At 50.4% G+C, this 8,871-nt stretch overlaps 1 protein-coding gene across 2 annotated transcripts in view; it reads right to left on the minus strand.

Moving 5' to 3' along the window:
- The window catches only part of klhl12 (kelch-like family member 12), a 52,596-nt gene extending 49,653 nt beyond the window's left edge, over positions 1-2,943 (minus strand). Inside the window, exon 1 of one of the 2 annotated variants that reach the window (XM_078546837.1) lies at positions 2,884-2,943. The gene's annotated coding sequence lies outside the window, so the exon portion shown is untranslated. Of the gene's footprint in view, positions 1-2,708; positions 2,863-2,883 lie in introns of those variants that run through there. The other variant, XM_078546838.1, reaches the window with a different exon arrangement.
- Between the last annotated feature and the right edge of the window lie 5,928 nt (positions 2,944-8,871).

Consider the following 8,871-nt stretch of genomic DNA (forward strand, 5'->3'; position numbering starts at 1 on the left):
GTTTTTTTCTCTCCACAGATGCTGTTACACCTGCTGAGTTTTTCCAGCATTTTCTGTTTTTGTTTCAGATTTCCAACATCCGCAACATTTTGCTTGTATCGATCTTCCTAGTTTATTTCCACATCCCTCCTGGATTCCTGATGTACTTCCTCCTGTTGGTCCCCCAATGTTTATTTCTTGCTGTTTCCCACCTCCCTGATTTACTCAACCCTATTTACCTCCCTCCCATTTGAAACCCCCAGGTCCATTCCCTACCCCTCTCCGGCACCCCCCCCAAAGTCCGGGGTTCATTCCCCCCTCGCTAGCCACCCCGCAGGTTCACTACCCCACAGTCCCACCACCCCCTACTAAGGTTATTCCCCCCACACCCTTGGGTTCATTCCCTGGCCCCCCTCAGGTTCATTCCACCCCGCAACCAGGGCTCATTTCACTAGTCTCCCCTCCCTCCCCGGGTTCGTTCCCCCCCACACCACCTCAGGTTCATTCCACCCACCCCTACCCCTCCTCGGGGTTCATACCCTCTCCCCCACATTCTCCGGGTTCGTACCCTCCCTCGTCCCCCACCCTCTCCTTCCCCGGGTTCATACCCTCCCCCCACCCTCTCCCTCCCCGGTTCATTCCCTGCCCCCCACCCTCTCCCTCCCCGGTTCATTCCCTTCCCTACACCCTCTCGCTCCCTGGTTTCATTCACCCCTCCCCTACTGGTCTCCCGGGGTTCATTACCCCCTCTGCCCCCAGCTCTCCGCGTTCATTCCTCCCCACCACCACCCCCCCTACCTCAGGGTCATTCCACCCACCCTCCCCGGGTTCATTCCCTCCCTGGGTTTCATTCACCCCTCCCCTACCGCCCACCCAGGGTTCATTACTCCCTCCCGCTCAGGTTCATTCCACTCACCATCCCCCCCTCCCCAGATTCATTGCCCATGGAAATCCACTCCCTCCCCAGGTCCATTCCCGCCTCCTCCCTGCCAACCCTTTCACTCCCCAGGTTCAACCTTCTTCCCCAGCCCAGGTTCAAACCCCCTCCCCCCACTCCCTGGAGTCATCCCCGTTTCCTTCTTGCTTTCATTCACCCCTCCCCTACCGTCCACCCAGGGTTAATTCCCCAGCTCTCCCTCCCTGGGTTCAACCCCTCTTCCCACCCCTACACTCCAGGGTTCAACCCCCATTCACTGTCCCCCCCAAACCCGGGGTACATCCCCCCCTTCACACATCCCCCAAACCCCGGGGTCCATCCCCCATTCATCCCCCCAAAACCTGGGGTCCACTCCCCCTTCACCCCACAACCCCTGGGGTCCATCCCCTCTTCACCCCCTCCAATCCCGGGGTTCATCACCCCCTTCACCCCCCCCAACTCTGGGATTCACCCCCCCCCCCTTCACCACTCCTCCCAACCCTGGGGTTCACCCCCCTTTCACCACGCCCCCCCACTTCCCCAACCCCGGGGTTCATCCCCCCTTCACACCCCCAACCCCAGGGTTCACACCCCCCTCCCTCCCGACAACCCCAGGGTTCACCCACCCCCAACATCACACCCCCCTTCCCCAACCCAGGGGTTCATCCCCCTTCACTTTCCCCAACCCCAGGTTTCATTCCCCCTTCCCCAACCCCAGGATTCATTGCCCCCTTCACCGCCCACCACCCCAACCATAGGGTTCATCCCCCCTTCACCCACCCCCCCAATCCCCAATTCCAGGTCTCCTCCCCACCTCAGGCCTCATGCCCCCTTCCAACACCCCCTGGGGTTCAATCCCCCTCCCGGGGTTCATCTCCCCATCAGTCCACCCCACCCCCCCACGGGCTTAACCACCGCCCCCCCCCCCAGGTTCATCCCCTCTTCCCTCTCCCCCCACCATGGGTTCACACCCCCTTCCCAATGGGTTCATCCCCCTTCCCTCTCACCCCCATGGGTTCTTCCCCCCTTCCCTCTCAACCCCATGGGTTCTTCCCCCCCACCCCCATGGGTTCATCCCCCCTTCCCTCTCTCCCCCCCCCCCCACGGGTTCATCCCCCCTTCCCTCTCTCCCCCCCCCCCACGGGTTCATCCCCCCTTCCCCCCCTTCCCCCCCACCCCCACGGGTTCATCCCCCCTTCCCCCCCCCACCCCCACGGGTTCATCCCCCCTTCCCCCCCCCCACCCCCACGGGTTCATCCCCCCTCCCCCCCCCACCCCCACGGGTTCATCCCCCCTCCCCCCCCCCACCCCCACGGGTTCATCCCCCCTCCCCCCCCACCCCCACCCGTTCATCCCCCCTTCCCCCCCACCCCCACCCGTTCATCCCCCCTTCCCCCCCCACCCCCACCCGTTCATCCCCCCCTCCCCCCCCACCCCCACCCGTTCATCCCCCCCACCCCCACAGGTTCACCCCCCCCCACCCCCACAGGTTCACCCCCTTCCCTCTTCCCCCCCAACCTCCATGGGTTCATTCCCCCCTTCCCTCTTCACCACCACCCCCCCCCCCCCAAACCGGGATTCATCCACCCTTCACCCCCCACACAACCCAACCCAACCCTGGGTTAATTCCCCCTTTCACCCCCCCGCCAACCCGGGATTCATTCCCCCTTTGACACCCCCAACCCTGGGTTCATTCCCCCTCTGACACACCCACCCCCTTCCCCCCCAACCCGGGGTTCATTCCCCCTTCCCCCCCTCCTCCTTCCCCTTCTTCCTACGGGTTAATTCCCCTCTATTCCAGGGGCCCACTTGCCTGTTTTCTGCTTTACCCCTTCCCGGAGCCGGTGCTGCCCTCGGGCTTCCCCCACCCGCTCTCCAGGACTTTTTCCACCAGCTCCCTCCTCACTCCCCGCGGGTTGAGGGGATGGGAGTGGTGGTGTTGAGGCCCCGATCTCTCCCACCCCTCCCCCCTCGGAACCGCCGCTTACCGTCCGCCAGCCGCCCACTGGACTACAACATCCACAATGCACCGCCTGACGCATGCGCACGTAGCTGGGTGCCGGGTCACGTGGTAGCTTCCCTGGAGACAGAATGGAGCTGAATCCTGGAGCTGGGAATCAGATAGGGATGGAGGTATGGGCTAGACTTGCGACCAGGGTTTAGGGACGGGCTGGATGCTGGTGTTGGGGCATGGGAAGTGGTGACAAGGTACAGGGAAGGGGGTTTGTTGTTGGAGGATGGAGGGGGCTTGTGGAGGATGGGGCGGGGTGCCACTATTTCACAAACATCCATTAAATGACAGGGGGAGACACTTTGGTTAATCACCGGAGGTGAACGAGAGCTTGAACAAATAAAAAAGCTGCAGAGATTTCATAGTAAATAGAAAGCCAAACCCTAGGCAGTAGCAAGGGACAAAAAAAACTCTTTCTTGAGATATGAACATCACTGGCAAGGCCAGCATTTGTTGCCCATCTCTCATTGCCCTTGAGGCCAATTAAGAATTGCTGTGGTAAAAGCAAAAAACTATGGATGCTGGAAATCTGAAACAAAAACAAAAATACCTGGAAAAACTCAGCAGGTCTGACAGCATCTGCAGAAGAGTCTGGTGAAGAGTCATACGGACTTGAAATGTTAACTATATTCCTCTCCGCAGATGTTGTCAGACCTGCTGAGTTTTTCCAATAATTGCTGTGTGTCTGGAATTGCGTACAGGCCAGACCAGGTAAGGATGGCATATTTCCTTCCCTAAAGGGACATTAGTGAATCAGATGGGATTTTATGACAATCAATGATAGTTTCATAGTCTCCATTACTGAGAGTAGCTCTCAATTCCAGATTTTATTAATTGAATTTAAATTCCACCAACTACCATGGTGGGATTTGAACCCATGTGCCCTGCACACTAGCCTGGGTATCTGGATTACTAGTCCAGTGACATTACCACTACACCACCTCCTCTTAAACTTGTATTTATACTGTGTCTCTTGGGATCTCAGGATGTTCCAAAGTAACAAGAACTAAACATTTTTGAATACTTGCTATTGAAAAATGTGGGGGCCACTTTCCTTCAGGAAGGTTCTGCAAGCAAGCATGTGAGAATGATCAGATAATCTATTTTTTAATAGATGTTCGACAGAACATGGGGAGAATTCCCCTGCGCTGCTTTGAAAAGAGTCCATGGAATCTTATTTGGTTTGGAGAATCTAGGCATGCAATAGAAGAACTTTCTTTGACCCATATGCAAGATTCAGAGCCATGTTGAGACCAATTTGTTGCAAAAAAGAGGAAATGGATGCAGTGAGAGATGGCTTGAGTTTAACCAATCTCACATCAATATCTCTTGTACTCCCAAATTTGTCTACTCTAGTCTTCCACCCTACAGGATGTTGCTCCTGCTGATGAGCTACTTGAATGATCCCTTACTTCGGTCTGTTTTTGATGCTCTCATTCTTTACAATCGCCAACATTCACCCCTTTGAACCTGAAGATCTGAGACCTCCTGGCTTTAGTGGACCAGATGCATAATTGGCCCAATCTTTGCTGACACATCTGGTTGAAGCTATGCTTCTTAGTCCACAGCCAAACACTTTGAATACTTCAGGGTTATCCTCAGGTGCAAGAACAATCCCAGACTCCTCATTGACAAACAGTCTCCCCTGAACTCGCATACCCTGCGTCACAGCAGTGACTACATTTCAAATACACTTCATTGGCTGTAAACCACTTTGGACAATCCTTGAGATTGTGAAAGGTGTTATATAGTCATTTGGTAGTACAGAACTTGAGTATTGCTAAAAAAGAGACACGTTGAAGCTTTTCGTCTTGCACTCATCAGGACACTTTGCAAGAATATCAATATAAGGGGAAAACAACAATTTCTCTTTTTCTAGCAATGTTATATAAATCACGATAGGGTTCCCCTTCTCTTCACCTTCCACCCCACCAGCCTCCATATTCACAAATCATCCTCTGACATTTTCGCCACCTCCAGTGTGATGTGACCAACAAACACACCCTTTTAGCATTCCGAAGGGACCAGCTCCTCCATGATACCCTGGTTTACTCTTCAATTATTCCAAACACCCCTCTGCACCCTATTGGCATAGTCCTATACAAGCACAGGAGATGTAACAGCTGCCCTTTTACCTCTTCCCTTCTCACCATCCAGGGCCCCAAACACTTCTTCCAGGTTAAACAGCAATTTACTTGTACTTCTTTCAATTTAGTATACTGTACTGGCTGCCCATGAGGTAGTCTTTTCTAAATTGGGAAGACCAAACAGAGTGTGTGGTCGCTTTGCAGAACACTTGAGTTCAGTCCACAAGTGTCTGCTTCTGATCACTTCCCACTTTGCTTCTTTAATCCATTTCCACTTTGATCTCTGTCCTCAGCCTCCTACACTGTCCTAGTGAAACTCATTGGAAGTTTGAGGAACAGCACCTCATCTTTCAATTGGGACTTTACAGCCTTCCAGCCTCAACATTGAGTGCAACAATTTCAGATCATAACCAGTGCCCCCATATTTTCATACAGCAGTTGCTGATGATGATTCTGCTTGTCATTTTCAGCTCCTCCAGACCCACCTTGTTTCTTTTCTGTTCCATTACCACCATTTAATCATTTCTGCCTTCCACCCAATTACAGACCTCCCCTTTTGTTCTTTCCTCTCCTTTCCCACCCCTTTCACTGCCTCTGTACTTGCTTAAAACCTATTACACCTCTAACTTTTCCCAGTTCTGATGAAAGGTCATCGACCTGAAACATTAACTTTGTTTCTCTCTCCACAGACACTGCCTGACCTGCTGAGTATTTCCAGCATTTGCTCTTTTTATTCTATATAAATAGAATTCTTTCATATTTTTATACCCATCTTTAACACCAAATTTAAAAAGCTATTTTTTAACTCTTGAATATTGGGACATGTTCAGTTACCTTAGATGGTTGTGCCTCCCCTGATCAGCTATTCTTTAACCTCATGTTAACCAAATGTTGCTCTGTAGCTTCTCCCTCACGTTATCTCCTGTCCTCATCAAACTCATCTCCTCCATGAGAGTTGTCTCTTGGTCCAATTCCTTACCATACAACTACCTCTCCTTAATCCAGTGGTCATTGACATCACCAGTGGTTCCCTTTCCTCAGGGTTTGTCCCCCCAACCTTCAAAATTATCACTTCCCTGTCCAAAAACCATACCTCAAATCTTTGTCCTCTAGAACCACTGCACTCTGCCTAAACTCATTTTCCTCATTAAAGTCCTCACTTGTATTTATGCCACTCATCCTTTGCCCATGTCTCCCACAGTTTCTCTTCAAATCCAGCTTTTGCCCTACTCGAATCACCAAGAGAGCCCTGGCCAAGCTCAATAATAAGTTCCTCTTGATGGTAACTTTTGTGTCCAACCCCTCCTTGTCCTCTGTGACTTTTGGTATGGTTGACCACTTTGCCCTGCTCCACTGCCCTTGATATTTTACACATTTAACTATCCCAACATAGTCAGAATATTTCCTTCTTACCTCCATCCCCCCAGACTAATGAGTTGGAAGAATCCCAAGATTCTTTCACTGGTTCATTCCTTTTCCTCTTCTCCATGTTGCCTCTTAGCAACGTTCTCCACTGGCATGGGGTTAGCTTTCACAACCAATGCTGGCCATACCTTGCTCTACCTCTCTCTGCCACCATCTATTCCTCATGACAATGATTTGTGGTCAAACTACTCGTCTGACATCAATTCATGGATAAGGAAGAACCTTTTTCCAATTTGACAGGGACAAGATTGAAGCCATTCTGATCAAACTCTACTAAAACAGTAAATCTGTCTGATTCTATTCTCTTCCCCAGGCTCCCAGCTCAGGCTGAACGTACAAGTGCAAAACCTTGGTATACCGTTAGACCAATCTCCAATCCAGCCCGTCACTAAGATCACCAATTTCTATCTCCACATCACTACCTCCATCTTTACCTCTCCCCACTGCTAATGAGACTCCCTCTATGCTTTTACCAATAACAAGCTGCACATCCAAGGTAATAATATGAAGCACTTTGAGATGTTTCTCTATTCACCCCATCTCCACAGTGGGAGTCTCAGCTCTATTCTCTGAAAATTCCTCCCTAAGCCCCTTCAATGCATCTCTTGGGCTGGTTTCGATTGCCTGAAGGGATCAGAGGAATTTTCCATATTGATTTCCTTATCGTTCCTGGGCTTTTCTCTGATTTTTGCTTTCTTCTGGATGGTACGTGGCTACTGGGAGTTAGGATCAGACATCATTACTACAAGCTAAGCTTGATGTACCAGCTGATCTTTTCCTGCCCGTATTTTCTATTTGTTTATATGTCATCTGGTATCCAGGAGTGAAACTCATGGATGGGTTGTCTGTCTATGAAAGCCTGGGGTAAAAAGTGGAAAGTATGCCTGGAATGTGGCATTGGATTTGGATGTCTATAACATCAGTGTGCCTGGCACATCACAAGTTGCTGAAGGCATATGTTCCTCACATAGCTAAGTGACAACATCTCGTGTTTGGGAATGCAAAAAATGGGAAATAGCATGCAGAGGTTGGGTATGAAACATGTGTCTCTATGTAGCGGGCCTAACTGGGTTCCAGAGTTGCTGATGCTCCATGTTCAATTGGTGGTTCCATCAAATAGAGATGGGGTTTGGTGCGTGTTCATTCTGTGGACAATGGGATGCTGGCTATGCAATTGCCATATCACCCCTTGAGCAGTTCCTGGTACCAGCTGCCTTTCTAGTGAGTTCATACCCACCAGCTGGCAGTTATCTAATACCAGTTACAATTCTCCTTTGCTTCCAGATGGTTAACCTGATGACGACTAATTGGAAACCAGTTGATCATCTGTGGCATACAGTGATCAAATACCCGAGCCTGCAGGAGAGAATGGTCATTGACCAGCCAACTGGGCTCATTAGGAGGACCTGGAGGAGTAAATGTGTCACTTGAAGACATGATTCATGAAATTCTGCTCCAGTGAATCCACCCAGTTAGATGTAACAGGAAATTTACCAGAACAGTCCCCTAGTAAGCTGTGCAATTTGAACTGATTAAACCCCCAGCTCGAAACCTTGTTCATTATTTAGGGTCCAAAGATCTTGGCTCTCGTCAACCTATGCCTAGGTTGTTTGAGAATTTATGTGCATGTTTGGGTAAAATGTGTCTCCAAATGAGATAGACAGAAGCTGTCCCTCTAGCTTGGTTAGGAAATTCCTAAAAACGGTGATGGTTTTCCATGCATATGAACACCCAGCTAATCAAAAAACACAAATCTGTTTTCTACTGTGCTTACTGGTACTGAACTAGCAAAGTCCATTTGGGAAACAAACAGATGACTGGTTGACAATAAATGTTGGGCCAGACCCAACTGTGTCAAGAGATGTTTGAAAAGTTGACACTGCTGGTTTGGAGAGCTATGGCTGCAAATGTCAAAGATTTCCCATCCTCTGATGTGTAACTAGCTGTACATCAACAGCTGGTAGTTATTGTTACACTAAACGTTTGCTTCCGAGTGAGTTCCAGCATGGGGAGCAGTAATGATGTTTTCAAAAAATTCATTCTCAGGTGTGGACATTGCTGGTTAGGCCAGCATTTATTCTCCATCCCTATTTGCCTTTCTCAAGGTGATGGTGAGCCACTGCCTTTAACCACTGCAGTCCATGTGGTGTACGTACACCCACAGTGCTGCTAGGAAGAGAGTTCCAGGATTTTGACCCAGTGACAGTGAAGGAACAGTGATATATTTCCAAGTCAGGATGATGTGTGGCTTGGAGGGGAACGTGCAGGTGGTAGTGTTCCCATGTGTCTGATGCCCTGATTCTTTTAGGTCGTAGTGGTCGCAGGTTTGCAAGGTGCTGTTGAAGGAGCCTTTGTGAGTTACTGCAGTGCATCTTGTGGATGGTAACACTGCTGCCAGTTTGTGTCAGTGGTGGAGGGTCTAGCTGTGGAAAAACAGGGCTGAAATTTGTAGT

The sequence above is a fragment of the Cetorhinus maximus genome, chromosome 8, assembly GCF_964194155.1.
Source record: "Cetorhinus maximus chromosome 8, sCetMax3.hap1.1, whole genome shotgun sequence".
NCBI lineage: Eukaryota > Metazoa > Chordata > Chondrichthyes > Lamniformes > Cetorhinidae > Cetorhinus > Cetorhinus maximus.